At 37.9% G+C, this 16,322-nt stretch overlaps 1 long non-coding RNA gene across 1 annotated transcript; it reads left to right on the top strand.

The window, feature by feature from the left end:
• Positions 1-12,740: 12,740 nt before the first annotated feature.
• On the top strand, positions 12,741-13,171 carry LOC104110945 (uncharacterized). Its single transcript, XR_011411559.1, has 2 exons — positions 12,741-12,922; positions 13,106-13,171. It is a non-coding gene; the product is annotated as an uncharacterized lncRNA (long non-coding RNA).
• The last annotated feature ends 3,151 nt before the right edge of the window (positions 13,172-16,322 follow it).

Below are 16,322 nucleotides of genomic sequence, written 5' to 3'. Positions count from 1 at the left end.
CAACCAGGCATGTCTCGCCCCCACGGCAGCAAGTTCTTCGGCCTTAGAATTCAATGCTGTTTCTAAATTAGTTACCCTTTCAGCATCAGCAACCTCACGATCATTGGCAGCAAGAATGGCATTTTGGACCTCAGTCCACTTACCCTTGACTTTATCAAAATTGACCCTCAGCGGCCCAACTTCCTGGTTGAGGGTTACCATTTCTTGCTCACTTTGCTGCAAACGGGCTTCCAAAACATCGTCCTCAGTGGCCCTGGTTTCCAGTTCTGAAACACCATGCATGTATCCCAAAGCAGATGCCTCTACTCAATTGGTTAGATTCTCGTGTTGATTACGTGTTATAAAATAATAAAAGAAGAAAGAAGAGTATAGCAAAGAAAAGTAGAGATAGAATTCTTATTGATTTGGGATGAGTTACAATGGAATAGAACACCTCTATTTTTATAGGAAAAAGGTGATTTAGCCACCAAGTAACAAACTCTAAAATCTCTCTAAAATATACACATTCACCTAAAATACAATTCTAATTATAACAAAGAGGATGTTAAAGTGGGTAAGAGAATAATTTAATGGAGTATATGTTTAGTTGGCAAAGTATCTTTCTTTTTCAAAGTTTTTGAAATATCTAAAATCAATTTCTTTATTTTGATTTTAAAGTAGTATCTTTGAAACAAAATAAACATCAAGGATCTGTTTGGAAAGCTACCCCATAATTGAAATTGGTGTAATTACCATGGTAGTAATTATATGTAACGATCCGACCGGTCGTTTTGAGCTCCAGCGCATCGTTCTACAGTTTGAGGCCTTGAGTAGCTTCACTTCAGGTATAATGACTTGTGCGCGTGGTCGAAATTAAATTTCGGGAAGTTCGGAGTTGATTTGGAAAGCAAATTCTAATTTCGGAAGCCTTAAGTTGGAAGAATTGACTAAGTTTTGATTTTTGAGTAAACAACCTTAGAATCAGGATTGGAAGGTTCCAACAGGTTCGTATGATGATTTTGGACTTGGACGTATGTCCGGATCGGGTTTTGGATGAACTGGGAGTGTTTCAGCGCCTATTGTGGAAGTTGACATTTTGGAAGGATTTTGTAAATTTGGGTTGGAGCACATTTCAATGCTATCGATGTCCGTTTGGGATTCTGAGTTTGGGAATAGCTCCGTATGGTGATTCTAGCATTGGGAGCGCGTCTGGAAGTGGATTTAGAGGTCTGTAGGTTATTTCGGGGTCATTTGGCGAAAGTTAGAAATTTGAAGGTTTTTGGAGAGTTTGACCGGGAGTGGACTTTTTGATATTAGGGTCGGATTCTAATTCCGAAAGTTGGAGTAGGTCCGTAATGTCAATTATGACTTGTGTGCAAAATTTGAGGTCAATCGGACGTGATTTGATAGGTTTAGGCATCAAAGGAAGAAGTTTGAAGCTTCAAAGTTCATTAGGTTTGAATTGGAGGGTGATTCATAGTTTTAATGTTGTTTGATGTGATTTTAAGGCTCGACTGAGTTCGTAATGTGTTTTGGGACGTGTTGGTATAATTGGTTGAGGTCCCAAGTACCTCGGGTGGAATCCAGATTGTAAACAGATCGAGTTGGGACTTTGGAAGAAGGGCTAAGGGTTGTTGTCTTCTGGTGTAACCGCACCTGCGAGGTTAGGGCCGCAGGTGCGGAGCCGCAGGTGCGGAGCCGCAGAAGCGGCCATGAGGGTCACACAAGCGACTTAGGCTGAGGAAGGCTGGGACATTTCCTTGGATAATTGCTCCTTAAAGAATTCTTGATTGACTGTTGAATGTATTTATCTTTTGTGGAGCGGGCCGAACGCCTCGGCAGATTAAATAGATGCATCTATAGTTCGTGCCGTCCGACCCTCGACAGTGCACAGTTTAAATATTTATGTTAGAGTGGTTCGTACGACCTCGGCATGATTTGTGCATGATTGAATTGATTGCTTTGGAATTTACAATAAATGCCATTGCCTCCTTGACCTGAGATAAATTGTTAAATAATGGGAAATAAATTTGGAGATTTCTTAATTATAAAAGAACTGCTTACTTACTTCAAAATATTGAGCTTGCAACCATTTTATATAATCCATACTTAATTATATCATTGATATCCTATTTATCGCCCATAGTAAGTGTCGAAGTTGACCCATCGTCACTACTTCTTCGAGGTTAGGCGGGATACTTACTGGGTACGCATTGATTTACGTACTCATACTACACTTGCTGCACATTTTTGTGCAGGTACATATATGTTTAGTGGCCTTGTGGGCGTAGAGGCGTGGTTATGATGGGGACTTAGGTGAGCTGCATTCTATACTACGATCCGCATTCAGCAGAGTCTCCTTTAGAGTACTTACATTTTTTCTGTCCAATTTGTATTTCGGATAGCTGTTGTATTTTATTTTATATTTCTAGTTAATACCCATGCACTTGTGACACTGGTTTTAAGATGCTTATAGGTTATTCTGTATTGAATTTGTTAAAAGTATTATTATTTACTCTGTAAATCCCCATTTGTTACTATTTAAATTGAAGGAAAATATGATTTCAAAAGTAACAAAATAAGAACCCAATTAAGTATTTATTGTTGGCTTGCCTGACAGTGGTATTCGGTGCCATCACGACCTTTATGGATTTTGGGATGTGACAACATGGTATTAAAGCACTAGGTTCACTTAGGTCTCACGAGTCATGAGCGAGTCTAGTAGAGTCTTGCGGATTGGTACAGAGACGTCTGTACTTATTTTCGAGAGGCTACACGACTATTAGGAGCACTTCCCTTCTTGATTCCTCATCGTGCGGTTCGATTCCTTTAAGTCTTATGCCTTCATTCCCTTCCTATCCAGTCTTATGCGACGTGAAGCACTTGTTATAAATTGGGAATTGAGGAATTTTAATGGTACTACAGATGTGGTGCAGGATGTTTCTCCCTGTGTATTTGATTGGGCTATTGACATCGCCTTGCGGAAGGTCGTTCTGTCGTTGTAGCTCAGTATCAGTATTACCTTAGGTTTTGAGGTTTGGCATTAATTGTTATGACAATTTGTGCATTTCTATCGCACCGTGTTTGTGTAATGGTAGGATGCTTGTTTATGCGTCGAAGCAGTGAATGACTTGGAAAGAGGTTTACTTAGTGCATGATTCAGAGATCCAGTATTTTATTTCCGGCAAAGGAAAAGCAATCAGACTATGAATCTTCAGGTTTAGGTTGACGGAGTAACGAGACTTGGTATTTAGAGAATGGTGGAATTTCCATCTATGATGTAGTGTCGTCGCCCTGGATTGAATGTGTTAAGCTCGCTGATGTTATGGTCTTCATCAATTTGCCTTCGGGGCAAGGTAGTGTGAAATAGTGTCGGGGAAGCGGCTGTTAGAGATCGCTGTGTGCGGTGGTTCACGACTTAATCGGTGGTACGGGTGTTGAGGGCTCAAGGAAGATGATCTTCGGAAAACTTTAAAGTTGGTAGCGATCGATTGGTTCAAGTTCTATAGAGGTAGATTTTGATTTAAGGCAACAACTGGGCAGCGAAGGATGAGGAAGAACATGTGGGAGGTGTCTTGCGGTGGTTAAATTCTAGAAGGCCAAGTCTGAGAAACAGAAGTCGGATATTTGCTTAAAGGAGAGGGTTTGACCAAAGTGAGAGAGTGGCAGAGTATCAGATGGGTTCTGTGGTAGGATAGCTACACACCTTGGGAAAAGTTTAGAGTGATTCAGGATTTCATGGTGGACAATGACTAGGTCTACGGACTTAATTTGGAATATTGGCTATTATACGGGGGATAGTGGATACGACGTGAAGTAGTTGCCTGATAGGAAGAATACAACATGACTTTGGATGGGAATGTACTGTCGCACCTTTTAGTTGATGTCCATGAGGAGTGAACGGCTCAGGATGGGTTACTGATTATGTAGTAAGTGTACCCAGTGCAATGACACTGGAAGATGTCGGTATGTAATTTCCATATGTGGGTTATCTCCTGTGAGAAGGTCAGCGGTCGCGTGGCTGACGGAGCTTCTACAAAGAATTCTACTGGCTATCCGGTGAGAGGTTGAATATGAAAACGTGGCTAGTGATTCAGAGTGTTCATGAAATGGTTAACACAAAGATTTTGAGGCAAATTGGCGAGTTGATTGCGCAAGATCATATCAATGGGGGATAAGGAGTCTTGGTGGATTCCAGAATTATGCAATGGTAGCTTCAAGCTAAGTAGGAGAGCCCCCACCGCCTACAATTGGATTGCATGGTTATCTACTTGTGAGATTTTTGGTTATCGGCATATTGGTGGGTTATTACAACTAAGGAAAGAGAAAATCAGCGGTAATTTGAGCAAATGATTGAGGAATGTGTGCTATAGTTGGCCTTATTGACTCATGTTCAGGCTTTGGGAAGATTCAGGATTTATGCTTCGTGTAGAGGTGATTTACAAGGAAAGTGATCCAGCCGGGTGCTTCTTTAAGAGGGCGTTCATGTGCTAGTGGAGCCTTGGAGTTTGATTATATTCGAGACCAAGTCAGAGTGGGTGACTCTCAACAATGGTCCTAGTGGATTCAAAAGTTAATGTGTGGTGCCTAAGAATTTCGAGTCTGTAGTATGGTTAAGTATTGAGTTGTTACAGCGGATTATAAAAGGGGCTTGGAGTGTTCTATGTTATCTTCCGTATGCGGTGTAGCAGTAGAAGAATGGGAGAAAATAACTTTGGAATCATAGGGAAATTATCAGAATGAGTGTACCCGTTGAAGATGCGAATATGCGCACAAGGAAAGTATGTGATGGTTCGTGGGTTTTGAGACAGCATGGTCTCGTGAAATAAGGTCACTTCGGATAAGTGCTGATTTGGGTTCATGATGTTTTGAATGGAGCTATTATTATTTCTAGGGCAAGTCCCGAGTAAAGTAGAAGAAGTGGCTTAGTTGGTAATGGTTGAATCAGCACGGTTATGGCAGTGACCAATTTCTCCAGCGTGAAATTATACATGTAGTTTATGGTTGTATACTTGGGCTTGAGCGCCACCACAGTTTGGTTGATTTGGGAGGTATTCGATTCGTATGGCTTTATGGTGTAAAGGGATTTTCGGAAGAGTTATGGTGGCTTAGACCACTACTTGAGGTTTGTATTTTCTACGATTATGGGAATTCAGTCATGTGTCGCTATAGTTCTCCTTAAATGAGTTAAGAGAAGGGTTTCTATATGATGAAGTGTGTACCCTATTAGTGGTTCAGGAGTTATGATGAAATTCTTGTACATTTGCGTATTGGCATGATTAAGTGCAGGAGGTAGCATGGGAATCGAAAGTCGAGGATCAAGGTTGCCATTTGGTATTGGCAGGAATATCACGAGCTCGGATGAGCAAGAAAGGACTCAGATGGTTAGAGTCAGCTGGTATTGTCTTTGGCGTCACCTGAGATCGGGACCTTGTATGGGAGGCTTTGTGTACTGATTGTGGATTCTTGATTGCTTTACAATGTTTGTGTGGCCGGTGGCATGGATGTGCAGACTCGTTGTCTGGTACGAAAGGTCGTGGGAGCGTGTCCCACGGGAAGATTGTATAAGTGTGACATATAGTCACTTGATTGATTGAAGATTTAAAACCAAGTGTGGAGATTTTTGGTACTATCGCTAATATGAGAATTTATGCTTGAAGGGCGCTCGGTTCGTTTGGTTGTGGACTGTGGAAGTGTGTTCTGGATTTGACGGTTGTTCTTGTGTGTCAGGGATTATTGTGGATCCTTGAAAGATTATTAGCCCAGTGTGGTATGATCAGAATCGGCTTGAGGTCCGTGGATGGATCTAAAATATGAATGTGGGCTCTATCTCAGGCCGGATGTGTTCATCTCAGCATAGCGCTCCTTATGGAGGAGTATTCGAGTGTTGGATGTTAATTCCATCGTTAGCTACTTCATGTAATACTCTATTGTGCCATGTGGGTCGTGAGTCGGCTTGATTAATTGTACAATGTGTTGAGGTCCAGCGTAGCGGTGGTGTTATGTGAGCAGGATGGCTCTCGAGATGCAGATCATATATCGCACCTTAGTTGTGCTTAAGTTTTATAGCGTATGACGCTACCCGTCTCCTTAGGATTTGTATTATGCACTTGGCGTGCTTATGGTTGATATTGGGGCATTTCGTAAGGTATAAACATTTCTGGCTTGATGGGTATTTCCCCACTTATTACTATGTACGGATCGGGTGGCACGCCGCCACGGAGATGTTGTTTGGATTGGGTTGCACGCCGCAACGGGTATTATGGTTGGATCGGGTTGCACGCCGCAACGGTGTCATGTGTGGATCGGGTTGTACGCCGCAACAGTGTGATGTTGAGTACAGTTCCATATACCTATTCTTGTGTGTTTTGCTTCTCATTTTCTGAGGAAGGTTCATAACATCTTTTTGGTTGTTTAATTAGTCACGTGGGTTGAGCAGTTCTTTCTGGAGTTCATTTTTCCTTATGTATCACATGCGAGTTTGTGGATTGTTGGTGCATGGTGGCATCATATGAGACCTTTGGTAGTGTTTGTGGTGGCTTATTGCCGGAACAACTTATACTGGGTGAGACGAGATTATTGAACCTGAGATCAGTGCGATCGGATTATATGAGGAATATTAAAAAAGTAAATATCGTTATTTGGTTCATAATGGGGTAATGGTCCTTGTCAGGAGGAGGGACTCAATGATTTGTTGACTCGGAAGTTGGTTATGAATTTCTACACATCCTCTCTGTTGTGGCAGTATTGCGAGAGTTGACACGGGACTTATATGCTTCGTGAGGTGCGTGTGAGCATCAGATTCGTGGGATTTCGACCATCGTTGTCAAAATATGTTATTATGGTCATGTAAGTTACACAGTGCATGGTATGAATTCAGTAAAGGTATGCAATCATGTATTGGTGCATCGTGTAGTGATGAATATGGTGTTCGTATGTTGGAAACAGACCTGGTAGAGGATTTCAGATGTTGGAATTTGGCTCTAAGGCTTATTTGACTAGATAAAAGGGAGGATTTTCGGGTTTGCTCGAGCTAATGTGCTCAACTAGGTTGTGGTAGAACGGGTAGGTGCACGAGGTATTAAATAATGATTTCGGACAACTCCAGAGTAGTTCTTAGCACGTTTAAGGACGAACGTATGTTTAAGCGGGAGAGAATGTAACGACCCGACCGGTCGTTTTGAGCTCTAGCGCGTCGTTCGGCGGTTTGAGGCCTTGAGTAGCTTCACTTCAGGTATTATGACTTGTGTGCGTGGTTGGAATTGAATTTTGGAAAGTTCGGAATTGATTTGGAAAGAAAATTTAAATTTCGGAAGCCTTAAGTTGGAAGAATTGACTAAGGTTTGATTTTTGAGTAAACGACCTCGGAATCGGGATTGGAAGGTTCCAACAGGTTCGTGTGATGATTTTGGACTTGGGCGTATGTCCAGATCGGGTTTTGGATGACCCGGGAGCGTTTCGGCGCCTATTGTGGAAAGTGGCATTTTGGAAGGATTTTGTAAATTTGGGTTGGAGTGCATTTCAATGCTATCGATGTCCGTTTGGGATTATGAGTCTGGGAATAGCTACGTATGGTGATTCTGGTATTGGGAGCGCGTCCGAAAGTGGATTTGGAGGTCCGTAGGTCATTTTCGGGGTCATTTGGCGAAAGTTAGAAATTTAAAGATTTTTGGAGAGTTTGTCCGGGAGTGGAATTTTTTATATCAGGGTCGAATTCCGATTCCGGAAGTTGGAGTAGGTCCGTAATGTCAATTATGACTTGTGTGCAAAATTTGAGGTCAATCGGAAGTAATTTGATAGGTTTCGGCATCGAAGGTAGAAGTTTAAAGCTTCAAAGTTCATTAGGTTTGAATTGGAGGGTGATTCGTAGTTTCGAAGTTGTTTGATGTGATTTGAAGGCTCGACTCAGTTCGTAATGTGTTTTGGGACGTGTTGGTATAATTGGTTGAGGTCCCGAGGGCCTCGGGTGGAATCTGGATGGTAAACGGATCGAGTTGGGACTTGGAAGAAGAGCTGAGGGCTGCTTTCTTCTGGTGTAACCGCACCTGCGAGGTTAGGGCCGTAGGTGTGGAGCCGTAGAAGCGGACATGAGGGTCACAGAAGCGGCTTAGGCTGGGGAAGGTTGGGACCGCAGATGCGGTTAAGTTCCGTAGAAACGGGACCGCTCCTGCGCATGTGGAGTCGCAGGAGCAAAGGCGTAGAAGCGGATAGGGGCCGCAAATGCGGAGTTGAGGGGTATGAAGGAGGACCGCAGAAGCGGTAATGTGGCCGCACCTGCAGAACCGCAAAAACGGTCAAGGGACCGCAGGTGCGAGAGGTCGCTGGGCAGATTGTTTTAAAGAGCGATATTTGGCTCTTCTTCTCTCATTTTCCACTTGGTTGAGGCGATTTTAGAGAGCTTCAAGGAGGGATTTTCATCAAGCAACATAAGGTAAGTGATTCCTACCTATTGCAAGTTAAATACATGATTTGTATAAGGATTTAAGCATGTAAATTAGTAGAAATTATGGGGGGGTTTGGTAGAAAATCTAGAAATTATATTTTTGGATTTTGACCACGAAATTGGACGTGGAACTTGGAATAACTTATATATTTGAGCTTGTGGTGATATGGGTAAGGTTTATTTTCGAAAATTTTCGAAATCCGGGCACGTGGGCCCGAGGGTGGTTTTTATCGACTTTTCGAATGGAGTTGAGAATTGTTGTAACTAGGATTACAATGAGTATTTGAGTATATATTTATGGAATTTCTCAATTTTTGACTAGTTTCGGAGCGTTGGGCGTCAGTTTGAGTTGTCGGAAGGCCTTGGGAGCCGGTTATGGAATTCCGGAGCGAGGTAAGTCTCCTTTCTAACCTTGTAAGAGGAAAATAACCTTATAGGTGAAATAATACGATATGTGCTTCTATTTGTGGGGGCTACGCACGCACGATGTGACGAGAGTCCGTGCGTAGCTACTATTATGCTAAGTCCGGGTAGTCTAGGACCCAAATCATGCTCTTGCGATATTTGCAACCTTATTGTTAATTTAAATTGCTTAAATCATAGTGAACTTGGTAAATTAATTTTTAAAAGGTTAAATTTTATTTTTCTTGACCGTTAAATGAGAATTGACATTTTCTTGGATAATTGCTCCTTAAAGAATTCTTGATTGACTGTTGAATGTGTTTATCTTTTGTAGAGCGGGACGAACGCATCGACAGATTAAATAGATGCATCTATGGTTCGCGTCGTTCGACCCTCGGCAGTGCACAGTTTAAATATTTATGTTGGAGCGGGTCGTACGACCTCAGCATGATTTGCTCATGATTGAATTGATTGCTTTGGAATTTATAATAAATTATATTGTCTCCTTGGCCTGAGATAAATTGTTAAATAATGGAAAATAAATTTGGAGATTTCTTAATTATAAAAGAACTGCTTACTTACTTCAAAATATTGAGCTTGCAACCGTTTTATATAATGCATACTTAATTATATCATTGATATCCTATTTATAGCCCATAGTAAGTGTCGAAGTCGACCCCTCGTCACTACTTCTTCGAGGTTAGGCGGGATACTTAATGGGTACGCGTTGATTTACGTACTCATACTACACTTGTTGCACATTTTTGTGCAGGTACATATATGTTTAGTGGCCTTGTGGGTGCAGAGGCACAGTTACGGCGGGGACTTAGGTGAGCTGCATTATATACCACGATCCGCAGCCAACAGAGTCTCCTTCAGAGTACTTATATTTTTCCTGTCCAATTTGTATTCCGGATAGCTATTGTATTTTATTTTATATTCCTAGTTAATGCTCATGCACTTGTGACACCGGGGTTTGGGATGATTATAGGTTGTTCTGTATTGAATTTGTTAAAAATATTATTATTTACTCTGTAAATTCCCATTCGTTACTATTTAAATTGAAGGAAAATATGATTTCAAAAGTAATAAAATGAGAACCCAATTAAGTATTTATTGTTGGCTTGCCTGACAGTGGTGTCCGGCGCCATCACGATCTTTATGAATTTTGGATCGTGACATTACATAGCCTAGTAATTACACAATATATTAATTACGACAACCATTTTTTTTGTCATAACGTAATTATAGTGAAATTACAAGTGAACTGTTTGGTTACACAAGTGTAATTACATAGTTAAATTAAATTTTAAATAAATTAATTATCAAAATTTAAAAGTTAATATAATAAATATATGCCTATAATAATTTTATAAGTATAAATGATATTAGATTTGCTATTTAAAATGCATATTTTTTTATTGAATATACATTAATTAGTAATCATATATTTATAATTGATATTGTAAAAATAATTGATATATATATTTACAAATTAATTATATTTAGTTTAATTAATTATAAAACATACGTTTTGTAAGAACATCATGGAATGCATGTTTGATAAAATAAATTAATATTTATAAATATAATATCATAACATTATTCAAATAGTTGACAAACTAATCTATCAATTCTAACTAAAAACTGAACAAGATGCAATGTGAAATAACAAGTCAATACTACTAGAACAAGTAAATTGGAACCATAAATTTAACACAAATTCAAAATCCAAGAAAAAATAATAATTTAACATATGTCAAATTCCAACATAATAAAAATAAGTTCCAATACAACTTAAGATTAGAAAATATAATAAGTTTAAAACCTTATTCAACAATAAAATTTTACTTTAATGACACCACTCATTATATGTTAAATTTATTATTGACTCATTATTTCTAATATTAGGAGGTGTAATTTCAAAATCTAGAATAATAACGCAGTTACGCTAAATGAAGAAAATAAAATAAATAAGAAATAAAATATATGAGCAATTACACGGAATCACAAGAAGTAAAGGTAGAAAAATAAAAGATAAATAATGTACATAGAAAAATATATTTTAAAATTAAAAAAAGAAATTAAAAAGTAAAAATAAAATAAAATGAAAAGGAATTAAAATAATAGAAATAAAAAGTTAAAAAGAAAATAAATTAAAATAGTAACAAAAAAGAAAGAAATTAAAAAGTAACTTTGTAATTACACAGTGTAATTACCACCAATTCTCACATACCCCTTGAGAATTGGATAGTGTAATTACACCTATCCAATTACACCCAATTCCACGCTGACCAAGTAATTACTTGGCCAGACAAACATGTCAAATTGTATAATTACACCCAATTACATCCAAATCCATTCCTAAGTTGCTTACCAAACATTCTCCAAGAGAGGCTGTTTTTTTCAACGTAAACATGTATGCATATTAATCTGTTAAATCTGAATAATACGAGAAGGCATGTTAATTTGGAAGAAAAGATGTCATACTACACACTAAATAATAAATTTAAAATTTTATCAACCGAATATTTCTTTTCCGATTAGCCGATATTAACTTAATAATTATAATTATATTTCTTTCTTGAGAATTTAGATTAGTATCTTAATTAAATTTATATTATTTTTAAAGGTTACTGTTGATTAAAATGTATCAAGATGAGAGTTTCATTTTTCTTGCTTCTTTTCCTTTAATTGTACATTTAAGAAATATATAAGTAAATCTAAGCCAAGCAAGTCAAATTCGACTAGTACAATTAAAGGCTATTCTAACAACAACAACAACAACAACCCAGTGAAATTTTACAAGTGGGGTCTGGAGAGGATAATATGTACGCAACGTTACCCCTACCCTGAGAGGGTAAAAATACTGTTTTCGATATACCCTCAGCTAAAGAAGATGGAAGAAGCGCTGATAGCAATTCATAGCAAGGAAATATATTAGGAAAATAAATTGAAGATAGCAATAAAGATTATGAAATAAGTAGCTATAGCAAGTAATAACAAGACAATCTATTTAGATAAATAAATACGAGGTCTGATAGCAATAGAGAATCTGAAAGGAGCTTTTATAGCAAACCAAGGAAGTAGTGGTGACAAGTAATAACAGAACAAGATATGAAAAATAGCAAACTCAGGATAAAAGGATACCATACTAACACTAACACTAACGAACTACTGAAGACAAAGGGAAACGCGCGACTACCTACTAACGTTCTACCCTAATCCTCAACCTCCACGCCCTCCTATCCAGGTCATGTCTTCGGTTAGCTTAAGCTGCGCCATGTCCCGCCTGATCACTTCTCCCCAAGACTTCTTTGACATACCTCTACCCTTCCTCCTACCTCCCAAGGCCAACCTCTCACACCTCCCGACTAGGGCATATGTGCTTCTCATCTTAACATACCCGAACCATCTCAGCCTCGCCTCTCGCATCCTTTGCTCCACAGAGGCCACTCTCACCTTGTCCCGAATAACTTCATTCCTAATTCTATCCAACCTAGTATACCCACACATCCATCTCAATATCCTTTTTTCAGCTACTTTCATCTGTTAGACGTGGGAGTTTTTGACTGGCCAACATTATGCCCCATACAACATAATCGGTCTAACCACAATGCCAAGCAAGTCAAATTCGACTTTCTAATTAGGAATGACAATATATTTTTGTCAAATTCGAATGACCGGAATTTTTATTTAATTTAGCTTTAATTTATAAATAAAATACTTTTGAATGATATTGTAAAAAGTATTGTCAAGGAGTGGGATAAATACAATCAAATATCACCAAATTAATTTACGGATAAAGCAATAAATTAATAACAAAAAATAAATAAAAATACGAGTATAAAAAGAGCGCGAGAAAGGACAATTTTACACTTTCTTTCAGGAGCATTCCCACTCAACGGTGCTTCTAAGTAAACCATTCAATTCCGCTACCAAATTTTCCCGATTCCGATCGTTCGTCACCGTCGATCCGCCGGCAATGGCGAATCCAATCGTCAACGCTGAGTACTTGGAAGGAGTCGAGAAAGCTCGTCGAGATTTCCGCGCTCTTATCTCCAGCAAAAATTGTGCTCCTATCATGCTTCGATTAGCGTACACAAACACTCTCTCTCCGTCCTTCATTTTCTGAATAAAATTACTTCGTTCGTCCAAATAATACGAGGAATTAAGTTTATTCGACTTACTTAATTTCATGTTTAAATTCGTTAATAATTTAGAATAACTACATTTGGAGAAACTACTTAGTATTAAATACGTACTTGTGTTTCTGTGTAGATGGCACGATGCAGGAACATATGATTGTAAGTCGAAGACAGGAGGACCTAATGGTTCAATCCGAAATGAGGAAGAGTTCACTCATAATGCTAACAATGGCTTGAAAATATTCTTCAATTTTGTGGTATTTTTCTCAAAAGCGGATCCAGAATTTCAAGAGGATGAGTGCACTGTTGTGAAGGGGTGGATCTAGAATTTACATTTGACTACTTTAATTTTAGTCTCTTACTATGAACACACTACACATTTAAAATTATAGGTTCAAAATTATATTCTTTTTGAAATTTTAGTAATTTTCACATATGTATCTATACTTTGTGCCGAAAACAAGACCGCTCAGAGTGGATTTGAACTGCCAATTTTACTTGCAGTGGTGCACCCAATAATAATTACACCATAAGAGTTTTTGAGCATGGGTTCACGCACATATATTTAAGTAATTTTGAAGAAATATAACATTATACATGATTTAAGGATAGGAGTATGAGTTCACGTGAATCCATATCCCTCAACTTGTATACGCCTCTGATTTATTTTTTCCTACTTCACGCTCCAAATAAAAACTGATTGACTTAGTTCTTTTTTTTATATTAAACTTTCTAAGAAGGTCCAATTTGAGATGCACAAAGGACAACACTACTCTATCGGTCTGATGTTGTTGCATGACTGATTGTCATTAGCTGGTCTTAAGAAGCTTTTTGCATGACTAACCTTTTGCTAGTCCAGCTGAGACAAAACATACTAGCTAATTCCTTCCTCCCTAACTTACTATCTGCCTAAGACTTCGTGGCAGAGTTAGCACGTACTAGTGCTGGCGGAAAATTGCTGGTACCCCAACATCACAAGTATCGTGTGAAATAGTCGAGGTGCGTATAAGTTGTCCAAGGTACCATCGATATTCAAAAAAATGAAAAAAACACAATTCTGGAAATTTGCACTTAAACTAGCTTATTTATATTCCAAATTCAGCACTTAGCAAAGCTCCCCCTTAAATTATATTGTTGAATAGCTCAGAATGTCTGATGCATCTTTTGCCTCCAACTACACTCAATATGCAAATGAACTTGCAATGTTAATGGTCATGATGCTCCGTTAAAGCAAATGACTCAATGTATGGTTGGGTAGGTAGGGGAAAGGTACCAATGAGAGGTAAAAAGAAAGGTGATAATCACTTTAGTCGTATAGTTAAAAACTAAAGGATGAAGAGTTTGGAACTGGGTGGGATGGGGGGTTTTCGACCCTCCTACTTCAGATTTCTCTATCCCTTTGAACTTAGGTGAAAATGAGAAAGTAAATCTCATTTGCTTATCTGGCAGACTGGTAGTTATAAAGACAACCTTAAAGGAATAATAAATACTTCTCATTTGAGAAGCAGGACAATGCCTTGATTCCCTTCCCTTTCGTTGAAGTGGGCAGTCTATTATATGTTTTTTCGCAAACTCGAACAAAAAATTAGAGCTTCTATCCATTGGAAATCAACTTTTGAGGGAATTTTTCTCCGATCATTATTGTTTACCCGAAAAATGGTACAGTTAAATTTGTTCGTGATTTTTAGACATATAAATTAATTTGATCCCAAAAGATAATGAATTAATCAATTTCCGTACAAGATACTTAGCTCAAATGTAGATAAAACGATAGATTTGGAGAGCTCAGGAACAGATTTTTCGGGCACGATGATGATAAAAACAACAAGCTAGAGAGAGAAATAGTATCAAGATGCTGTATTGGAATGTGTTCTTTGATCTCCAAAAAATCTTGTCTTACAATGATAGTTGAGTCTATTATTTATAGCTCAGTGGGCATATTGGTCGGGCCCACCACTAATGACAATTATTGAAGTGCGATAATGGAACTCTAACGAAAAACATAAATGCTCAATTTCCTGTAATGGGCCGTTATTCTTTAATGTTGTAGAATATTCTTCATTAAATGTTACCGGACGCATCGTGTTTAATGCCTTTATGGACTTGCCTTTCTCGGTGACACACGAGGTAGACGTGCCCGATTTTGCTTCATTCTCATTCTCATTCCCTTAAGAGAATATGGTAGCAATATGTAATAAGTCTGAAAAAAGACAAAATTATTACGATGAATGTATCTAAATAGATGTGGATGTGGCAATAGAGGAAATTATAATCGTCATCATTGTGCTAATGAGAACACTCAAAATAATCCTTAACTCTGTGAAAGTAATATTTGTCATCAATTTGACATGAGATTTTGTAAAGCACATATAGATGATTATGGTCCATTCATTATGTGAATGTGACAACATGTGATTTATGAATACATATTCATTCTTGGGAGAATATGAACGTACTTGTGGTAGTGAATATACCACACTTACCTCTAGAAGGAGGTTTGAGATGAAATAAGAAAATAATTTTATTATTATGGCACGAATGGTCATTGATCACGTACATATTATGATTATGGCAATGTGATTATTACAGGGCAAAAGTAATAGAAGCAACATATCTTGCCAGTAATAATTTTGACCATGATCATAATGGTATAACTTTCTCTTTAAAAGAGATATTCACCATATGGATGTTGATGAATATGTGATAGTACAAAATTAATTGAGAGCTCTGGAAGAGCCAATTATACTATTTTAGAGAAATAAAATTGATTATCAATACGGTATTGTATCGTACTAAGTCTCAAAGAAACCTATTGAGTTTCTAAAGTATTCGTGAAAGCGATCGGTTATATTGATACTATAATAAAGTAAAGATTTAATATCTTCTATTACTACAACGTGTAGCGGGGTAATATGTATGTGAAAAGCTACTCGCTTTATTCTCCAGTTTGTACTACACAAATAAAAGAATGTCACAATAAAGTAGAAGTTTATTGATATAAAAAAAACCATATCATAATAAACTTGGAGTTTATTGATAATTATACATGTCATGGTGTAAACCTGAAATTTATCAATATTGATAATTTATCAAATTGGCATAACTAGTTTAGGCATATCAATTTAAGTATGATGTGCAAAATTAAAAGAGAATTCACATGGGTAAATATTAAAGAACTAGAAAATTCTTTACGAATTCTCTTATGTTACTTGTTCTCATTAATTAATAGACCAACTAAAATTGGAATTGAATCTCATGAATGCTGGAAATATCAAAGGTGAATATGGGCTCATTCACCTGCCATGTATACCACATAATATGCATCTATGAGATGGTTACATGTGCGATTA

This window comes from Nicotiana tomentosiformis, chromosome 10 (assembly GCF_000390325.3).
Source record: "Nicotiana tomentosiformis chromosome 10, ASM39032v3, whole genome shotgun sequence".
In the NCBI taxonomy this organism is placed as follows: domain Eukaryota; kingdom Viridiplantae; phylum Streptophyta; class Magnoliopsida; order Solanales; family Solanaceae; genus Nicotiana; species Nicotiana tomentosiformis.
This window is presented reverse-complemented; position numbering and strand designations above follow the sequence as displayed.